The sequence below is a fragment of the Chanodichthys erythropterus genome, chromosome 3 (assembly GCF_024489055.1).
Source record: "Chanodichthys erythropterus isolate Z2021 chromosome 3, ASM2448905v1, whole genome shotgun sequence".
Lineage (NCBI taxonomy): Eukaryota > Metazoa > Chordata > Actinopteri > Cypriniformes > Xenocyprididae > Chanodichthys > Chanodichthys erythropterus.
Window position 1 is genome coordinate 68931839 of NC_090223.1, and position 22945 is coordinate 68954783.

Here is a 22945-nt window from a genome sequence, read left to right on the forward strand (position 1 = left end):
CCCTTTTTTCTGTGCTTCTAATATGTAAAGCTGCTTTGAAACAATTACCAATTGTAAAAGCGCTATATAAATAAATTTGACTTGACTTGACGAGCGCTCTTCCCAGGTCCTGCAAAAAGTGCCTCCTCATGTAGTTGTCCCCCTGTCTCCAACATATTGTAGAAGATTGCCATGGGCCAGCGAGCTGTCTTTCTCTGGATTCTCTGGAATATCACAAAAAAGCATACACAAACATTTAGTATTACTGCTGACGTCCAGTGTTAGTTCAATTCTCTTTACATGGCATTTAGCTTAGAATAAAAAAAAAAGTATTTTGAGCAATTATTTATTTATATGTAAATATAAAATATATATTTATATAAATATATATAACAATAATATATATATATATATATATATATATATATATATATATATATACATACACATAAATAAATGCATAAAATACTTTTTTTTATTCTAAGCTATGGCATGTAAAGTGAATTGAACTATCACTGGATGTCATATATATATATATATATATATATTACATATATTAGTAATATTATTATTATCATCATCATTTTTTTAGAATATATATATGTATTTCAATAAAAAATTAGTAGCAAAGTAGCAAATACCTTATCAAGATTGTCCACTCCCCCTTTGGTCCTGTTGTATGGCAAGATCATTTCAGGTTTCCTGTCTTCTCTTTCGCTCACTGCTGCATCTTCTTGCACAGTGCTCATGAGAAGAACGTTTTTATTTTTTCTGGGGCAGTACGACACGATGGCGTGTGTTTCTGTGAAGGCGAACATAGATGAGAACTTAGCCCGGCCTCTTTGAATGGTCAGAGCAGTTGGCAGCTCTGGCTTGTTCCTTCGGATTGTTCCTATCATTCTCATTTTCTTGTTTAGGAGCTCTATGCCAAGAGCATATGAAGTAAAAAAGTTGTCACAAGTGACAATATGCCCTTGATAGCCATCCATCACTTCCAGGACTATTCTCCTTCCCAGGTTTCTTTCGTGTGGCATCCCTGGAGGTTTTCCTGTGTATACCTGCATGTTCAAACAGTAGCTCGAGTTTGCATCACAGGCTGCCCATATTTTAATGCCATACTTGGCAGGTTTTTTTGGCATGTACTGCTTTAAAGGACACCGGCCCCTGAATCCCACCAAGCTCTCATCAACTGTAATGTTGGTATCTGGTCTGTACATGAGAGGTAGTCTTGTCAGTTGTCATCCTAGTCAGTTGTTTGAATTTTTTCAGTGGCATGGTTGTACGGAAAATTGCCCTCCCCAACTCACTGTCCCATAAACTGGATGCAGATTTGTGGTGAGATTTTAAAACCCCAGCAAGAATTAGAAGTCCAATAAATGCTTGAATTTTATTACATTCAATATTAGACCAGTCTTCAACAAACACTCGTTGCCCCTCTAAATTTCTCATCTCAAGAATCTGTAACGGTGGTTCCCAACAACAACAATAAAAAAAAAAAAATGTCCGGCAGGAGGGAATCGAACCCGGGTCCTCAGTATGGTAACTCTAAGTACTAACCACGAGGCCACATTAGCACATATAACAAACTGCTCACAGTCCTAAGTTGATTCTTAGTCCCCAACACCTCGGGAAAACAAAAACATATATAAATATATGAGTAAACAATCAGTTTAGTTCGGGCGCCAGACAAGTATGCACTTGCCACAAATAATAATAATAATATAATCACCTCGGATAAATAGAGAGAAAAAAAAATAAAATAACCATCCGTTACATAAATTTATATAATAAAGAAAAACGGAAAAGCAATAAATTTAATGCAACTTTGTCTTTTAATGAAATATAGTGTAAGTTGGACACTTCAAAAGAAGAAGATAATTTTAAATATAAAAAAAAACACTGAATTACTATTCAATATAAATCAACTTTGCAAAACAACAAACAAAACAAATATGCAAACATCAGAGGGAAAAAATAAATAAAAATAATAATGTGGTGTATACGTATGTGAGAGTGACAGAGGGAGAGAGATGAAAGAAAAAATGTATATCTGTGATTAAAGCAACACTGACCAAGTCGGCAGCACGGGTGGTATCTAAGAGTGATTCGGGTCATCGACGTTGTCAGCCTTTTTTTTTTTCCCTTTTTATACACCACCAAGCAGACGTTTTTGGAATATAGTACAAACTCCAATCCAGTCCCCAAACTTGAGTAAGAGCATTCACCGGCTGACGACAACGCCCGCTAGCGACAGGCTTAACAGGTAGCTGCACCCCACCTCCTCGCCATGATTCCCGGAAACGGTAACGTAAGATCCACCCGCAAGGACTGCCTCCAAAGGAAAACGCAACGTCTCTGGTCAGTTGAACGTGACATCAGTCTCTAAACCTCGCCCATATATACTTTCACCCTTCACCCTTAATTAATCCTTTCCTCCAATCCTAGAGCTCATAGATTAGGAGGCGTTGACAAAGAACATAAACGGAAAATATCTGTACTGCCACAAATCTTTTGTTGCATGGAGCTTTGAAAAAAAAGTTCAAAAGTAGATTTGATATCTTCAGCCCTTACACAGGCATACCTTGTTGGTCCAGGCGCATTTCTTCTGACCTCCTCTGCCCGTGCTCTCCTTTGTGTCCTTGTGTGAGGAGTTGAAGACCACAGTATTTCCCCGTTCTTGGAGAGGTAAGTTTCAGGGCCTTCTCTCTCCTCTGAATCCTCAGTGAAGTTTTGGTCAGCCTCTGTAAAATCTTCCTCTTCAGAGACTTGCTCATCTGGCTCTGTTCCCTCTTTTTCATCACTGTTATGTAGTAAATAAGCCAGGGTCTCCTGAGCAGTATATCTCTTAGCCATTGTGGAGAATGAACTGTGGACTGGGCTCAAAGTGGCAATATTTATACCCCAAGTTTTTGTTTTCATAAACAAATGCTGTGATTGGCTTTTTGTTTTCATAAACAAGTGCTGCAATACGCCTGAAGGTTACTAGGGAAGAATTCAATCCTTTGATCTTACTCTCTGTGTGTGCGTGTGTGTGTGTGTGTGCGCAAGTGTTCAAGAGAGAGAGACATAGTATGTGACTTTTAAATTTTGGACCCAATGTCTCCCCTTTATTTTATTCATTGATTTTATTTCACATATTCTCATATTTCTCTGTTACAGGCTCACCAGTCTAGTATTTACTTGTGTGTGTGTGTGTCAACAGATGCTGTGATTGGCTTTTTGATTTTATAAACAGGTGCTGCAATAGGCCTGGAGGTTACTAGCGAAGAATTTCATCCTTTGACCTTACTCTGTTTGTGTGTGTGTGCGCGCGTGCTTGTGTGTGTGTGTGTGTGTGTGTGTGTGTGTTCAAGAGAGAGACATGGTGTGTGACTTTTGCATTTTGGATCCAATGTCTCCCCTTTATTTGATTCATTGATTTTATTTCACATATTCTCACATTTCTCTGTTACAGTTTCACCAGTCTCATATTTCCCTGTGTGTGTGTGTGTGTGTGTTATGGTTCAGCCTCACCGGTGAGGCATTTTGAATCTGGGAGCACATTGAGGAACAGTGCTGTCCTGTGAAGAAGTCCAAGGCAAAATAATCCCACCAGGTTGGTTTGTCCACAAGGATAGAAAACTGATGTCATGTATGTTGATTGGTTAAAAATCCTGATGATGCCACAGGGATTCCTTGGCATGTTGCGGCGGATCTCTCACGGGACAAAACAGGAACACAAGACAGAAAGACAGGGGAAAACAATTATACACAGACAGCTGAACAGCTGTTCCCTCAAAATAACAAAAGTGAGTAAACCCCTAAGTGAAAATGTCCAAATTGGGCTCAATTAGCCATTTTCTCTCCCCGATGTCATGTGACTTGTTAGTGTTACAAGGTCTCAGGTGTGAATGGGAAGCAGGTGTGTTAAATTTGGTGTAATCACTCTCACTCTCTCATACTGGTCACTGGAAGTTCAACATGGCACCTCATGGCAAAGAACCCTATAAGAAATTGTAGTCTGCCTCGACCCAGATTCCACTCCAAAGTATTTTTTAGAATGAGCTTATCCCCAAAATAGCTTAATTATCATAGAGAAGAAGAAAGGCAACTGGTATATTGTTTATGTACCATTTATCAATTGTAGAATGAGAATGGGGGTGTCAATGAGGTGTAACAACTTTATTAACATACAGACCACAGCTGGTAAAACATGAGAAACTACATTTACATTTCAAGAGTGGCAAACTGTAAACAGGATAAAAGGTTTGAGATTTGGATGTTCTGTGTTCATTCCGACTTTGATGAACCCAAAGTGCTACGTGTACTTTGTCACTGCTACACTGGAATAAACTTCTTCATAAAGTTCTTCAACGTCCTCATCATTTTTTCTTACATTGGCAAGCCAGCCAGGAGGGATTTCCAATAAAGTGGGGAAAGGTAAGAAAAAACTGTTTTCTTTCTTTTATGCTGGTTTTTGTCAGGGAACCCCCTCATTTAAAAAAAAATCTAGAAAGGAAATTTTAAGGACAGAAGAGAATTGTTTCTCTTCGGAGAACGGAAACAAAGTGCTTAAGTTTAAAGTTTCTAAAGTAAGTGAAACTTGGTGTTAGTCTCTTATAATTCTGTTAAGATTCTAAAGTAATTGAATCAACCCAACGCAGTGTGGTGACAGAATTGTATTAGAATTGTTGTTTCTAAAGTAGTTGAAACAAAGTGGTAAGTTTCTAACGTAACTGAAACTGAGTGTAGAGTTTTTATAATTCTGTTAAGATTCTAAAGTAACTGAACTGAATTGACCCAATGCAGTGTGGTCACAGAATTATTTCTAACCATTATTTGAAAGCTACAAGCTACATCAGCCTCAGTAATCTTTCAAAATGACGGACGGCCTTCATATTTTTCCGTCATTGCTAAAAAACAAAAAGTTAATATATATAATATAATTATATATATATATATATATAATGTCACACGACCGCGGTGGCGCGATTGTCATGCCGACCGTAACAGCCCTAACTGTATCAAAAAGTAACAATCCCAACTATGTCTTCAGATAGTTTACAAAATATATCTGATGCAGCTCTCTGTGTACGTGCTTTGGATGAGTACACAATTATTCTCCTCACAGCGCGCACAAGTTCTCTTTTGCGTCTTACAGTTGAATGTTTAAAGTGGCAACTGGCAAGGTTTAAATGAGTTTAGTTTAAACAGTAGCAACATGAGATGTTCAGGTCTCACCTGCTCTCGCGTGCTATCAAAACCCGGGTGATGATGGCGTGAATGACATACGGCTCATTCATTGAACATTTGTTTATAGTGATTACCGTAGTTTGCTCCACATCTGATTTTCTATAACCAAACCAGTTCCAAATTGTGAAGGGAACTCTTCGCTTAATAACAAGCTGCTCCTCAGCCTCACGTCTTTCGTCATGCTTGTTTTAACTCCACACGTGAACAGTGAATCGGTCACGAAATACGTCAACAACTAGACTTATCGTAATTATCGCGAGGAGACAAATTTTTATCGTGAGGAGAATTTTCAACGGTATTTATCGCAAGCAATTATATTGCCCATCCCTAACGCAAAGTGATTCTGGGAAATTTAAAACAATAACCCGAAGCTGTGTAGTTTTTCCCAACGTACTGAGGCATTGTTTTAAATTTGATAAACTTACGCTGAAGGGGTAATTTCTACAAATAATTACCTAGCTAGTAAAACAATATGGAAAGAAGAAAAGATCAGAATGCAGAATGAGATTGCATTTCTTAAAACTAACAAAGACATGCTTAAATCATCTGTGGAAAAATTGGCCAGCAGTTTGGAGGAAACGAAGACAGCTTGTGAGTTTATGATCAAGAATGGCATAGCTAAAAAAACACCAGTAAGACATTGTTAGGTGTCACGTTGTGTAACCCAGTTCCAGGAATGCCAGATTTGCAGGAACATGGATCTGAGGGTTGGGAAAGAGATTCTCAGTCATTCAGTAGTCAAGACTCTGACTGTACATTTAGATTTCCTATGGCACCAGTTCATACTACAACAACTATGCATGCTATTGAAGGAAGGGAACAGCAAATTACCATTACCATAGTCAGAGGATTTAATCCAACTGAACTAGAAACTCTGATCAAGAATATTGGGAAATTTTATCCTGCTAAACAAGATCCATTAGATTTTCTGAAAAACTTGGAGGAATATGCAGAGATTTACTAATTTACAGACGGTGATGCATGTGTGTTGTTAAGAATGTGCCTGCCTGACACTTTGTCTGGAGCCTAAACTCGGAAAGTAAAGGACAGAACTGCAATTAAGTCAGATAGGAAACAGGCACTGCTTGAAGTTTTAGGTGTGTTGTCAGTTAATTGGGATAAAATATCTGAGATGCACATGAGGAAAGGAGAGCACCAAGCAGTTTTCAGAACAATTATTGGAGGTGTTTAAAACTTTCAGTGGCAATTCTGATATCACTAAGAATGATGTCAAGTTTCAAGTCTGCCTTGATTAACAAATGTGACCCACTCACTCGTTCTGCTGTGTCAATGTTTGTGACACCATTCTCTGATTATAATGACATTATTGCTAAAATGACACAGTTTTACAACAATAATGCGAATGCAAATAATCAAATAAAAGATGCCAAATCTAGACATCCAGTTGCTGCCTTTGGCAAAAGAGAATGTTCTAGATTATCTGATGGTATGCATCATAGACCAAGGAGATTTGCAAGAGTAAATTCAGAAGGTGTTATTCTTTGCTATGCATGTGGAAGAGATGGTCACATTGTAAGGCATTGTTTGGAGAAAAGAAGGGAAGATCAGGAGGTTGTTTGTTTTAAATGTGGAAAAGCTGGTCACATCATTAGACATTGTCAAGACAATTAGAGATCTCTTAAAAGATTTGTCTGTCATGCATGTGGAAGGGATGGTCACATTGCAAGGCATTGTTTGCAGAAAAGAAGGAAAGATCAGGAAGTTGTTTGTTTTGCATGTGGAAAGACAGGACACAAGGCAAGAGAGTGTCACTTTTCACATAAAAGAAAGGTGGGCTATCACGATCTGCTTAAGCAAATAGACAGTTTAGAAATCCAGTTGGCACTGTTGAAAGGAAATAAAGAAGACATTCACACTTTGCCAGAGACATCATTGCATGAACGACATGACTGTAACTCAGTCACAAGCAGATGCTGATGTTAATTAGAATTGTTTATGATAGTAGTACATTTTCAAAAGAATGTTTACTATCAAAAGGGGGGTGATTCTTTATAATTTATGAAAAATGTTTTATTGGCATTGATATGTAAATGTAATAAGAAATAATTAATGTAATAAGGAATGTTTTAATGGCATTCATCTTAAAATGAATTTAAGACATTACTGATGTTTGATGTTTTGAGATGAAATGTCTGTGACTTTGATGTGTAAATGTGAAAAGATTCTTGTGGCGGAAAGGGGGGCAACCTTTTCTGAATATTGTTTCAGATAATAAGCATCAAGATGTTTTTGTCTGAAATGTGTAAACTCCTGGAGACAGATCATCTGGTAATTTGAAGGATGAGAAGGCCAGTGGATACAGGTGATTTTCTCAAGAAAATGTTTTTGAATGTGAAAAGATTCTTTTGGGGGAAGGGAGGGCAACCTCTTCATTTTGATTCTTGTTTCAGATATATGCATTGGGATGATTGTCTGGAATGGGTAACATCTGGGAGAAAGATGATCTGGTCGTTTGAGGAACGAGAAGGCGAGTTGATCCAGTTGAGCCATGGGACATTCTCAAGAAAAAGAACAATGATCCATGATCCAGAAACCTAGAGATTTCCAGACCTGCAAGATCCAGAACCCCAGGCCTAAAAGTTCTAGAAACCCTGAGAACCACCATGGGATGAATGAAACTGATGGAGTGACACAGACTTGAACAACAACAGTGACTGCTTCTTTTAGAAGGACTTATAGTCCAGGTGGAAAAGAACAGACAATGAGAAGAGAAACAAAAGAAGATCAAACAGCTTCAGAGACTATGGACAGACGTCCTTCCACCTAGATGGAAAACAAGTGGGCAAAAGAAAATACCCACAAGAAATGCACAATGACAGACTCACTGCACATGACACTAGAATGAGACAAATATATGCATACTTGGATGCAGAAAATGTATTATTGAATGCTGAACGCACACACTGAGAAAATGGACACAATGAAAAAGCGTGCACACACACACGCACACATTATATTGTCTATTGATTTTTGAAAAAAAAACTAAACAATTTGTTATTATTACTGATGCTAAGGAAAGATTATGAAAGCCCAACAAAGTTTTGAAGAAAAAAACAAAAAGACACGATTTTGGCAAAACAAATGCACGTCGGAGACTTAGCTATTGCCTATTCTGGTTTCATTTGGGATTTAACCTTTAACCCCTTACCAGTCACCCCCACTTTTGGCCAGGTAGTGAAAAATTACATACCCAAAATAAAATGGTTGCTGCTAACAAGTCCTCCAGACTACACACAAAACCAAGGTATCATTTGAAAGCTGACACTTGATAGTTTACTATAAAAGATTCAGAATTACTCTAGCAATTACTAATAGAGAGATAAAAAAAGCTCAAACACAATTGATATATATATATAAAATTGTTTATGGAAATGAAAAATGCAAAAGGCAGACACATAGGGGCCTGGAAACATAAGCAATATATGTTTAAAATTTGAAATGAAAAATTAATTTTTTACAATAATTTATTTCAGTGCATGTCTAGGCACCTTTCCAAAAAGGCCACTTGGAGATGCCAAAGGGACACTTGGTAACCACCTTTAACTGTGAAGTATAAGAAGTCTATTTGATCATTTCCATACATTTTATCATTCCAATATGACAAAGCAAAATTTATATACTATATCTGATACATTTTTTTTACTCTTAAAAGTTTAGAAAAATGCAATCCATGGATCATTTACATACAGAAATATACAGTCATACTACCCTGTTGTTGCCCTGATGGCACATTTACACAATCATATATTTTATATTCATATTCCAAGGATCATTTACATACAGCAACATATAGCCATACCCAACTTGTTGTTGCCCTGATGGCAGATTAACATCAGTTTACAATTTTTCTATTCAAAAGCAAAGGATAATTTACATAAAGCAATTTCCCATCATACCCACTCTGTTGTTACCCTTATTGAACATTTACACCAGCAGCTAATGACCAAGACTGCAATCAAGACGCTAGATACAGCACTCTCCTCCGAATAATCCACATTTTCTTCATCACTGCTTCGCATAAATTCTTCCAATGCAGAAACAGGAGAAAACAACTTCTGTGCACAACGCTGATCCATGGCTGACGAATGTATTACACGCGAGATTATGCTAGCAGTGCGAGTGCTAGTGGGCAGCAGGTGTGTCTCCCTTATATTTGCGTCACGCCAGTGGGGGGGGGGCGCGCGCTATTTTTCCTGGAAGCAAATTGTTCCGCACACTAAACAACAATGTATTACACGTGAGATTATGCAAATCAACACATTGGCGTAATTGTTATTGCATAGGCTAATGTTACATGACAACACAATAGTTTGGCCATTGCTGTCTTTTTACTTTTTTTCCCACTTACGTTTGCCTGTGCGTAATCACACGTCACTAAAAGCGCCTGTCCACTTTTGTACATGTATATGTGTCCAGTTTTCATCGGACATCTTCTGGGCTGTTCTCATTCATTTACAGACACTCTACTAAATAAAGTTATATGTCATTGAATAAAGCGCTAGATGTGGACAGTTCGTCGAATAAACATGACAGCGCACCCGTGAATAGCGCTTACAGGATATAAACAATAGAAATTATATCTATTTTTATACCAGTTTGCATGCTTTTGGACAAATATTTACTATGGAAATCGTGTATTGGACCCTTTCCATGGAAAAAACGTTGATGTCACCATTATACTGCCAAACATTACAGTTCCACGACACAAAAAGGTAAGGACCCCCCTCCCTTTTGTTGTCTTAGGAAATTGTTCACGGTCATGCATAATAACAAAAAACTACTATAAAGTTATCTTGATTGCAGTGTTGGGGAAGCTACTCTGAAACTGTAGTTTGACAAGCTACAAGCTACTCATAAATTAAAGTAGTTAAACTACTGTCAAGCTACCCTTTTGAAAAAGTAGCTACACTACAAGTTACTATCAAAAAGTAGCTAGCTACTTTAAAACTACTTTGATTTTTTTCTTTAAATGACAGCTTATTACAAATAACTGGATAACTGTTCATGAAGAATGTTTAAGTAAGATGTTTGGAGTTTAAAACAAAGCAACGCACTACAATTATGATTTCAAAGCGTACTGTTTTATTTTGTAAACTATATCAAAAGATACAATACTCAAATGTAGCTTATATCTCACACTGACTCTCTTTGCATGCTTTATATATAATAGCATACATTCAGAATTTTAATATAAATTTTGTTTTTCATGCTACGAGAGGACCGACCACCAATTGCACTCTGCAGTTTCAGAAGTGATTTCTACATATAAATGCAGGATTCATGCTCAAAATTGCTACCATAACCATAACACGAGACAAAAATATGCAATAATAAGAATAAGCAATGTAAATGCAGACTAGAAAAATATTAGAATTTTTGTATCAATATTTTTGAAATTCTATTCCAGTTATTTGTTATTAATTACTTAATCTTAAATGTCTCACTATACATTGATTCTTATTATGGTGGAGCCGTTGTTTACACATTACATCTGCACTTTATTATAACACCCTCACTGATTTCAGAGGCACCCTCAATGATTTGATTCTGGAACCGGACCTGCACGTAAACCGAACCGGAACTTAAATTGGATACACAGAAAAATGCAGGTTAAACTCACAGCACATGCAGTGATAAAGCTTTGAGATGAGAATCATGTGCTTCTCGCCTGAACATTCTTATATCTGAGCAACCGATTTTATTAGATAAGTCTTTGCCGTGTGATAAGCGCACTAAGCTATGTTGCAATTTTGTTTTCTGTTCAGTTGACGGATGCTTTGTCCTTACATAACCATCAAGCAATCTCTTCTCGATGAACTGCCGATGAACTGATAAAGCCGCAAGATGCGTGATATAACAATAGATGGCGGTAATGCACAATGTTAGTTTGTGATCTGAAGACGAGCTCGTCAGAACGCAAAACGGAAAGTAGCTTGTACCTTTTGGTCGCGTTACACCGATACATGCTGGAAAATGTAGTTAACTACAGGAAAAGCTACACTGTTTTAAAAGTAGCTGAACTACATACAAGCTACTGAATAATGTAGTTAAACTAGTAGCGCCGCTACATGTAGTTAACTACTCCCCAACACTGCTTGATTGTATAATGCTTGTACAGGTTGAATCATCATTCTTGTATCTTTCACACAACTTGATAAATTTCACTTAACTTGATCATTTTACTTGATAAAAGGTATTGTAAACAAGCGATCAATGTAAACAATGTCACACGTGAGGCTGTCTGCCCAATAGAGAACGGGAGGTGTAATCTGTGAAAATTGAGTGGTTGTGATGCTTCTTTTGGGCCAAGAGCATCAAAGGGGGGGACTATAAGAAATTGTAGTCTGCCTCGACCCAGATTCCACTCCAAAGTATATTTTAGAATGAGCTTATCCCCAAAATGGCTTAATTATCATAGAGAAGAAGAAAGTCAACTGGTATATTGTTTATGTACTATTTGGTTGATCAAATCCTGAGCAAATGGTAATCAATTGTAGAATGGGAATGGGTGTGGGACACAGAGAACCATCTCAGACAATGAGGTGTCACAACTTCATTAACATAGAGACCACAGCTGGTAAAACATGAGAAACTACATTTACATCAGGAGTGGCAAACTGTAAACAGGATAAAAGGTTTGAGATTTGGATGTTCTGGGTTAATTCCGACTCCGATGAACCCAAGGTGCTACGTGTACCTTGTCACTGCTACGCTGCAATAAACTTCTTCATCGAGATCTTCAACGTCCTCATAATTTTTTCTTACAACCCTCTGAGGATCTAAAAAAAGAATTGTTGCTCTACATAAAGATGGCGTAGGCTATAAGAAGACTGCCAAGACCCTGAAACTGAGCTGCAGCACGGTGACCAACACCATACAGCGGTTTAACAGGACAGGTTCCTCTCAGAACAGGCCTCGCCATGGTCGACCAAAGAAGTTGAGTGCATGTACTCAGCGTCATATCCAGAGGTTGTGTTTGGGAAATAGACGTATGAGTGCTGCCAGCATTGCTGCACAGGTTGAAGGGGTGGGGGGTCAGCCTGTCAGTGCTCAGACCAAACGCTGCATCAAATCGGTCTTCCTTCCAGAAGGAAGCCTCTTCTAAAGATGATGCACAAGAAAGCAGTTTGCTGAAGACAAGCATGTCCTGTGGTCTGATGAGACCAAGATTATTTGGTTCAGATGGTGTCAAGCGTGTGCGGGGGCAACCAGGTGAGGAGTACAAAGACATGTGTGTCTTGCCTACAGTCAAGCATGGTGGTGGGAGTGTCATGGTCTGGGGCTGCATGAGTGCTATCGGCACTGGAGAGCTACAGTTCAATGAGGGATCCATGAATGAGCAGAGCATGATCCCCTCTCTTCGGAGAATGGGCCGCAGGCCAGTATTCAAACATGATAATGACCCCAAAGACACATCCAAGACAATAAATATACAGATACTGTATATTTATCAGGTAGTTATCTAGGTTTACCCAGACAGTCAGTCCTGTCCATTCAGTATAGATTGGGATAGTGAAATAATTCAGCTGTCAAAATATGGGGATGAGAATGATGTCGAAGACTGCTCAGATGAAGATTACGTGCCACCTTTATGTTTGTGGTATGTTCTTTTATTGTTTAGGAATTAAACAACAACAACAAAAAAAAAGTGACATTTATTTCAATGTTGATACAGCAAATGCTAAAAAGTTTGTTTACAGTTTGCTTACAGGCAAGTTCAGTAAGTGTGCTTATTTTATACGTAGTTTGGAGCCGCTGCTGTGACGCTATACAAACGTTTGTCTGTAGCTGCAGTGACCATGTAGTTATGCTCACGCGCCGCTCAGGCTTGCAGTGCGTTAAAGATAACACCTGTCGAACGTGTATTCAGCTATGGTGGGGTGATAATGTGACCACATCGCTCACAATTAGGTGACAAAGTTCAGTCAAATTAAATTTTTTGCAAGTGTAATGCATTGTAAATTGTTATTCACCATTTATAAGGAAATGTTAGCTTTTTTTGTGCAATAGCACTTAATATGAATGTTGCAAGCACAACCATGCACATGTAAACAAACAATACACTTTTCACTCATACACGCACACACACGTTCACTCACAAATATTAATGAATTACACTCAATCAAATCACCTCTCTCTCTCTCACACACATATAAAAAGAGAAAAACAATCAAATTTGCGAACACAACCATGCACATGCAAACAATATACTTTTCACTTATATACGTGCATACACTCACAAATATTAATAAATCTCACTCACTAAAAATCACCTCATACACACAGAATTTTGCATGGCACAACTGCAGTCAATTCTTTTATTTCAGTATTAAATCCTGTTGTTGGTCAGGACTTCCCTTTTGTTTACAAAGAGAAACTGTGTTTCATGCATTTTTGTGTTACAGAATTCATTTGTTTTGGTGAAATGTTTTCTGTCAGAATTTTTATTTGTGGTTTTAAATTTGTGCAGAGACACCGGTTTAAGTGTCAACTTTTAAACTTTTTATAAGACCAAGCTAAAATGGCAATTTATAACACCAGAAAACACAAAATTGAACAAAATTGGAATTGTGATTTAAAGGTAAATTATGTAATAATTTTATCCGCTAGAGGTCGCTAGAAGCCTATTCAAAACAAAGGCCTAGCTTGATGATGCCAAGTTTTAGAGCAGAATCTTGGGACTAGGCATGTGACGGTATCAGATTTCCATGCTGCGATTAATTGATTAAGGTTTTATCACGGTATTCAATTATATAAGAAATAAAAGGTTGAAAATATAGACCAACTTCAGTATTGTCCTTTTAATAACAACTTTATTTATTTTAAATAATAAAGAGTACCTCAAACATTTTAATGTAAATAAAACAACACAGTAATGATGTATAAAGTGAACAATTGTATCAAACAGAAAGTGCAAACTGCAAAAGAACAACTTCTGTGTTCTGTTAACTGCTTTTAAACATTTAAAAGTAAAAGAACTATATAAAGTGTCAATTATTTTAAATAATAAAGAGTACCTGAAACATATAAATACAAATAAATATAAATAAAACAAACAACACAGTATTGATGTATAAAGTGAAAACGATAGTGGATGGTGAAGCTGATGTATGGATGTCCGCTTCCTCCACTGCTGGTCCACAGGTCAGTGGTTGCTGCATACCATTTTCCCTGGGATATACAGTTGCCAACTTCCTCTTTTAGACTGTTTTACATTCTGGGTAATTCTGTTTTTGAGAAAAAATTCTCTGAGTTAATTTTGTAAAGTGGAACTGTTGTCTTCATCAGTTTCTGAAATCCTGGTTTTGCTACAGTGTGAACTGGTATCATGTCCTTAGCAATGTAGAATGCTATGGCATGATTGATTTCTTTGGCCCAGTGAGATGAGGGTCCATATGAAGCCTGACGCTGGAATGCCTCTTTGACTGTTGGCTGAACAATAGCTTCAGCTGAAGATGAACCAGCACTGCTAGATGCATGGCTACTCTGTAAATAGAGAAAAACAGGAAAAATAAAGAAAATAGTGAAGAAAACATTATAAGACTGAAATTTGAACATATCTTCTTGACTCTTGACATTTAAATGTGCATTCTATCTTGAGTTGTCTGCACAACACTAGTACTAAAATTCATATTAATAATAATAATAATAATATTACTATTATTGTATGAATAGCAAGCCAAGCCAGTGTTAACTATTATAGCAAAGGTTTTTTTTATATTATAGCTAACGTTTTTTTAGATAACGTAGACTAACCATGTTCCGTACAGACGACCTTTTACCGCCAAACGCTGAATAAATACTTCCTGGTCATACATAAACTATATATCTGTGTCATCTTAATTTCTTGCTCTTTCAACCCAAATCACGACAGAGAGCACTCCACCATTTGTTTCAGTCAGATTTAAGTAAGTTTGCTAGGTGCGCCCGCTACGCATGAAAATGGATGGTGGGCAAGCTGCACGTCAGACTGCAGCTTGGGTGGGGAGACAACTAGAGCAGCGAAAATGTACATTTCGATTTAAATTATGCTTCTCACAGTATTACAGTATTTATGAAATTAATGTTATGTTCTCACACATTTTAAAATATATTACCTTTTGTTGAATATATGCTTTGAAATATGAATATTTAAACGTCAATCGCGGGTTATTACCGCTTGGCGCCACTCTCAGTCTGAGGCAGGTTTGCCCATCATCCTGCGTGCAGTGATGGTGTTTATTCATAAAGGGTCAATTAAGTTAATGTTGTTAACGTTACATGAATTGAATATTTAAACATGTTAAATTGTCTATTTAATGTTAACTTAAACACAATGACAGGATATTCACACATATTTAGTAAGATTTCATACACACATTTAATAAGATTTCATACATTTTCATACAAAAAAAAGAATTCATAAACATTTAAAAAAGATATTATACACACATTTCAAAAATTCATACACATTTAAAAAGAATTCATACAAACATTTGAAAAGAATTTACACAACAAATGATTTATATATCGTTAACAAAGTTACATGATTAAATTAACATTTAACATTAATGTTTCAAAGGAAAGTCAAAGGATGTCAGGAAAGAAAAAACAATACACAAGGGAGAAGCTAGAAAAGGCAGTTGACGAAGTGAAGGCAGGAGAGAGCTTGAGGGCAACAGCAAAGAAATACAACATACCACACACAACACTACAAGACTACAAAAAAAATAAATACTCACACAACCCTCACCCTAATTCGGCCCTGACACATGCGGAGGAAGAGGCCCTTATTTCTTTTATTTTCTGGATGGCGGACCATGGCTTTCCATTGACAAGATCTCGGATAAAAGTTCTTGCTATGGGCATAATCAAGGAGAGTAGCAGATCCCAGACCACCACTGTGAATATGGAGAAGGGGCCAAGTGATGTCTGGTGGGCCAGGTTTAAGGCCCGCCATCCAGAAGTGTCCTCAAAGACAGCAGATTCTCTGGACAGAGCCAGGGTCCATGGTGGTACACCGGAGGCCATTGAAGGCTTCTTTAAATTATATGAGGCCCTCTATGTCAGACACAGTTTAGAGGACAAGCCACACCTCATATAAAACTGTGACGAGACCGCGGGAAAAGGTCCTGTATCAGACGGGAAGAAAACATGTCTACCAGCAGCAGCAGACAACAAGGGAGCACATCACAGTGCACTGCTGTGTGAACGCAGCCGGGGACAGCATTCCACCTTTCATCATTTACCCCGGCTGCCTCCCCAGTAGTGCCAATAGGCTGGATGGGCCCCCCAACGCCCTCTATGGCATCCAGGACAAGGGCTACATGGACTCAGAGCTCTTCCTGAAATGGCTCCGACATTTCGTTAAATATGCTCCTGAGGAGAGACCATTAATTTTAATCATGGACCAACATGAGACATGTTTCAAAAGACGTAATCAGGTACTGCAGAGAAAACCACATTGAAATTCTCTGCCTGCCTGCCCACACCACACACATCCTTCAACCCCTGGATATTGCCGTCTTCAACCCACTGAAGACTGCTTTCTCCACCATGGCTTCCAGGATGGGTCTGGTTCGAGGGGATCTTGTTGTGGGGAAGAAGCAGTTTTCACCGCTCCTCAAAACTATTTACCCCACTGCTGTCACGGCCCAGAACATCAAGGCTGGGTTCCGCAAGGCTGGCATCTTTCCTTTGTCCAGGGGTGCTGTGGACACAACACAGGTAATTTTAACATTAATACAATGATAATTCATCCTCTAAGCTACTTGAAAGTCTTTTAAAGTGTGCTAATGTGTTTCACATATGTTTTACTTTCTTAGGTGGTGAGAGTGCTCCCATCTGCAGATGGAAGTGACGCCACTCAATCCATCACTCCCACCACTCCTTCCGCCACACCATCCAGTGCTCCCGTCACTCCTTCTGCCACACCATCCAGTGCTCCCGTCACTCCTTCAGCCACCATCCAGCACTCATGCCACTCTCACTCACACATCCAGCACTCAACCTACTGACACAACATCAGCCACTCCCTCCACCACTCAAACACCTTGCCCCTCCTGTAATAGGGTGGCTCCAAAAAATTACCTGGTGGCAGCAGGTATTATCCTCGAGAGTCTGGCTAATGTCCTCATGAGCCCAGCCCTAGAGAGGAAGGAAAAGGTGAGGCGTTGCATTCCGTTGTCAGCCCGTGTCATCACCAGCGACCAGTATTTCAACCTGCTGGTAGAAAAAGAAGCTGAGGAGAAAGAGAAGGAAGAAAAGAAGAGAAAGCGCAAGGAAGAGATTGCAAAGAAGAAAAAAGAAAAAAAAGACAAGCCCAGGAGGCCAAAAGGCAAAAACAGCAGGCGGCTCCTCTGACTGATGATGACGGAGAACACTGCGCCCTCTGCCGTAGAGTGGTCCCACCTGGATCAGGAGACGAGGCCATCGATGAATGGGTGCAGTGTGATCTGTGCCATTTATGGTTCCACTTGCAGTGCACAGGGGTGGAGCAAGTGCCAGACACTGCCTGGCTTTGCCATAAATGTTGTCTGTCCACATAAAAAAAAAAAAAAAAATAAAAAACATGTTACACACACACTCTCTCACGCATACACACAATGTAAATAGTGCAGAAAAATTTCTTGTTCAGGTATTTTTAATCAGTTTATAAATGTAAATAGTTGTAAACACACACAGACACACACACACACTTACTTGTACACACACACTTTTTAAGTTTTCACATTTGTTATTGTTAAGTAATAAAATTTTTAAATCAATGCAAGTTGTTTGCCCTTCTTTGTCTTCAGAAAGATATGGTAACGTTATTCACTAACGGTTCACATGGTTAATGCTTAACTCACACGCAGTAATTAATATCACGACACAATCATGCCTAACTCGCATGGTCCTCTATCTTATTTACGCAATTAAATGAACAATTTAAACAAATAAATAGGTACTCACCTTCCTTATTTATTTAAATGATGTTTTCTTCTCACAAATGATCAGGTAAATGTCCATTTTCGCCGCTGAAATCAAGTTATCCGCGCTGTACGGAACATCATTAGAGGCTGTACGGAACAACGTTAACGCTCATCATCTTCCGTACACAGGCGGAGGAGGTACTTTTCCCCACTTTTCTCAAAAACTTTTGGTCCAAAAGACATCAATCAAAGTGTTGCCTGTACAAAAGGTATTACCCCAGAGAATGATCACACAAACATGCTTGTCTGTCTCTCAACAATGGAGGAGTGGTCGCGGACGTGCGGTGAAGTGCGAAAAGTGTACGGAACATGGTTAGTCTACGTTACATCAACCAATTCGTTCTGATAAGATAGATAGATAGAATCTATTTATCCATCTATCTACCTACCTACCTCATATTCAGCATTGTGGAAGGTGTGAATGATAACACTTGGAAGGTGTGAATGATAACACTTGCTCTTTTAAGATGATTGTTGGTGATTATTTTTCTACCTTTTTGTTTTCCTCTCAACAGCAGCCAACATCCAGTGAACCCACAGGCTCTTTATAAAGCCGCCCACCCTGCATCAGCATTACATCAACACCAGTACATCGGCATGTGTACGTATTTGTTGCTGTCATTTCCTTTTATTTGGAGTCATTCAAATGTTTTGTTTGTATTTTATTTGGAACCATATTCTACTGCTAGCTTTTTCTGATTCTGATTAGTGAACTATCCCTTTAAGATAAAAAAACATAAAGGGTTTGTCCCTGTGGAGGTCTGGTAGAGAGATGAGAAAATACAGCAGCCTTAGTGACAACATTTACTGAACTTTTATTAAAAATCTGGGTTTCAATGCATTTTATAACCTTCAGTAATATTTATATTATTATTATTATTTAAATGATTATATACTATATTATGAGGTGATTATATACTAATAACACTAACATTAGAATAAATAAGAACAAAACAAATAGAACAAATATAGAACTAAAGCAACTGCATATATAAAGATAAATGAATAAATAACATTACAACAGTTATGGCAGTAACTATTAAACACAAAACAATTCCAATTCCTCCATGTCCTCTACAGGCTGGGTTCTGTGGACCCTGTGGTCTGTATGTCCCACACTTACTCTACGTGGAAGACTGCACGACTGCAAAACATCATCTGCAATGGCCATTGCCACTGCAGCGGGGACTATTCCTCAAAAGTGTCAGATAAAAGCACCGTTCCACAGTCTTCATCTTTCAAAACCCCCTCAATGACGATCTCCTCCATGGTTGGTTGTTGTTCCAGAACCTTAATTTTAAAGGATGAAACTTTAGTGAAAATTTAATCTGGAATTACATGTGGGGTTGAGAATCACTGGTCTAATGTGTAGACCTACCCCTATTTGTTTGAAGTGGGGTTTTATTCAAAGGGCTAAAACGAGAAAAGAGACACGTGAATGTGCACAATGGAGGGGGTAGGGGTGTCTCGATTCTTCTTTAGTTGGAGTTTTAGCCCTTCAAACAAGGATTTTTGGGACCCCACTTCAAGTGAAGGGGAATGACACTTCTCTGCATATGTTTGTAGGTGGCAATCTACAGCAGAAACACGGCGGCCCAAGCAGACAAGAGGACCCATAAATGTCAGTATGTTTTGACAATAATAAGGATTTTAACCACAAATAATCATTTGTTATATATAATGTTAAATCTTGTTCATAATTTTAAGTGGGATTGGACCTTTGTTATGTACCTTGATAGATGAAAATGAAGACGAATGGAACTTGCTGTGTCCATTTTCTTTGATTGTGGCCTTCAGGTGCGTCACCTCAACATGGGCCCCCAAATGAAGCTCGGCTAATGCTTCATCCTGCCAGAGAGAGATGTCTGCCATCTTCTTTCCACATTGTAAGGACACATCAAGAATGGGAACATTCCCATCCTTGACCGTAGTCATTCTGACCATCTGTAACTACATTTAAATATAACATTGTTTTATATGTATTGCATTACCAACAATTACATACAATTGCAAAGGCTAGATGAACACTTTCCCCTCCAGTGTTTTTCTTTTTCTTTTTTTTACATGTAATTTATCAAAATAAGGAACAAAACCTCTGAATGGGAAAAAAAAAATAAAATATTATCATTGCAGTTAAATTCAGCAACGGGTGTTTATATTAACCCTTATAGGGTCTTTGGGGTCTGCACAGACCCCAAACGACGTTTGCTCAAATAAAAAAAAAATATTCTCTTTGTCCAAATGACATGAAACTTTGTACCGTTGTTAACACTTTCTAGATCTACAAAGAAAAAAAAAATCGGAGTGATATCTTGTTTTTATGTTAGTGTAAAAAAAAGGGTCACACTCAGGGTCTTCGGGGTCTCCACAGACCCCAGGCAATAAAATTTAATTTTGTTATAAAATAACTGCTTTTTAAAAAACAAATGTAATTTTACTCTGTTTATTAATGTTTTTACTTCATATTTGTGCAGTTTTTGGAGGATTTCTCGTATCTTTTAAATTTATATAAATAAATAAATAAATTAATATTTTTACAAAAACAGCTTTTTATGTAAAATTCCCTTTATAAAAGACCCACATTTCTAACTTTCATTCATGGGGATAACATGGATAATTTGACATGGTTTAGTGTAAGATTTTTGCCCATCTTTTGAAAAATGCAGTTTTAAAAGTAAAAAAAAATCACTTTTACCAGTAGATGGCTGCAGAGCTCCACTATTTGTTATGTGCTATTTGACTGACTGAAAGACATCTTTTCATAAGTTTTTTTTTGTTGGATTCATATCTAAATGTTATGAAATCACAATTATAACAATAAAAAATACTTTTTGTCAAAGTTTAGCATTTTTTGTACTGAAAAAAATTAATTTTTCCAAAATGTTGATTTTGAGGATGAATTTTGTCCATTTTCACAGTGGAGTCTCATCATAATGTAACAATATTGAAAAACTATTTTTTTTCATTACAAAAAATGCTAAACTTTGACAAAAAGTACCCTTTATTGTTATAATTGTGATTTCATAATATTTAGATATGAATCCAACTGAAAAAAACTTATGAAAAGATGTCTTTCAGTCAGTCAGATAGCACATAGCATATAGTGGAGCTCTGCAGCCATCTACTGGTAAAAATGATAGTTTTTTTACTTTTAAAACTGCATTTTCCAAAAGATGGGCAAAAATCTTACACTAAACCATGTCAAATTATCCATGTTATCCCCATGAATGAAATTTAGAAATGTGGGTCTTTTATAAAGTGAATTTTACATAAAAAGCTGTTTTTGTATAAAAACCTATTTTAAAAAAATATTTTTTAATTTATTTATATAAATTTAAAAAATATGATAAATCCTCCAAAAACTGTACAAACATGGAGTAAAAACATTAATAAAAAGAGTAAAATTAAATGTTTTTTAAAAAAACAAGTATTTTGTTACAAAATTGCATTTTGTTGCCTGGGGTCTGTGGAGACCCCGAAGACCCTGAGTGTACTTCCCAAACGAAGACCGCATAAGGGTTAAAGGAGGACCTATTATTCTTTAAACAAAATATTTTAGGGGCCATGAAAGTTGTGTATCTTAAATGCTAGCACTTAAAAAAAAAAAGAGAGAGAGAGAAAAGAGTTCATCAAAGTGTTAGAATTTCAATTAACAAAATAAGTAAATGTATTAATTTCATTAAAGGGTTAGTTCACCCAAAAAAGAAAATAATGTAATTTGTTACTCACTCTCATGTCGTTCTACACCTGTAAGACCTTCGCTCATCTTCGGAACACAAATTAAGATATTTTGATGAAATCCTCCATAGCCAGCAATGACACTGAAAATCTCAAGATCCAAAACGTTGTTAAAAACAAAAGTTCATGTGAGTTCAGTGATTCTATCTTAATATTATAAAGCGACGAGAATACTTTTTGTGCTCCAAAAAAAAAACAAAATAGTGACTTTTCAACAATATAGTAATGGGCCGATTTCAAAACACTGCTTCACAGCTTCACTGAGCCACTGGATTTAATCAAAATATCTTCATTTGTGTTCTGAAGATGAACGAAGGTCTTACGGGAGTAGAATGACATGAGGGTAAGTAATTAATTACATTATTTTTAATTTTTAAATGAACTAGCACTTTAATCTCAAACCACTTACCTTTTCAATTCTACCTTTTAAGCGTCACAAACCCTCCCCGGGTAAACGGGTCGTCCTCATCCCCGTTCATATTGACAGAGGGAGGATTGAGGATCTCCTCTGTGTGGATTTTTACACCCTCTGTCACTGCAAGTGGGCCACATACAAACTTCTTGGAGGTAGCTCCCAAAGAGATGCATTCTCTGCCGAACTTGACAGAGACGGAGAAGCTTTTAATGATGTACGACTGCCCCTTCACAAGGGCCGGTGTTTCAGGTACACCTTTTTCCCATCCGTGAGGCCACTAATTGTGCTTTTTTTGTCTGTGGTGACCTGTATTTTGCCACTCACAGTCTCATAACTGGCAGCACAGCAGTTACTGCGGTTCTCCACACAAAGAACACGAGTGGGAGGAGGGCGGGAGTATGGAGAGCTTCCTGATGCCATCCTAAAGGTGAAGCAAAATATTCACAAAATTACTCAATCACATTTAAATAAACTATAATGAAGACCTAGCATGACTGAAAGCTGCTGCTGTGTGGTTCTGCACATAAATATATGAGTCTATATATAATTACTCGCGTTCATGTAAAATTAGTATGCTTACCCCTTTGAGTCATGTCTCACTAGAATG

The 22945-nt window shown here is 37.6% G+C and overlaps 1 long non-coding RNA gene and 1 pseudogene across 1 annotated transcript; both read left to right on the top strand.

The window, feature by feature from the left end:
• The window catches only part of LOC137006927 (gastrula zinc finger protein XlCGF57.1-like), a 194374-nt pseudogene that overhangs the window by 69195 nt on the left and 102234 nt on the right, over positions 1 to 22945 (top strand).
• LOC137007949 (uncharacterized) lies at positions 20025 to 22718 on the top strand. Its single transcript, XR_010892730.1, has 3 exons — positions 20025 to 20071; positions 22355 to 22490; positions 22665 to 22718. It is a non-coding gene; the product is annotated as an uncharacterized lncRNA (long non-coding RNA).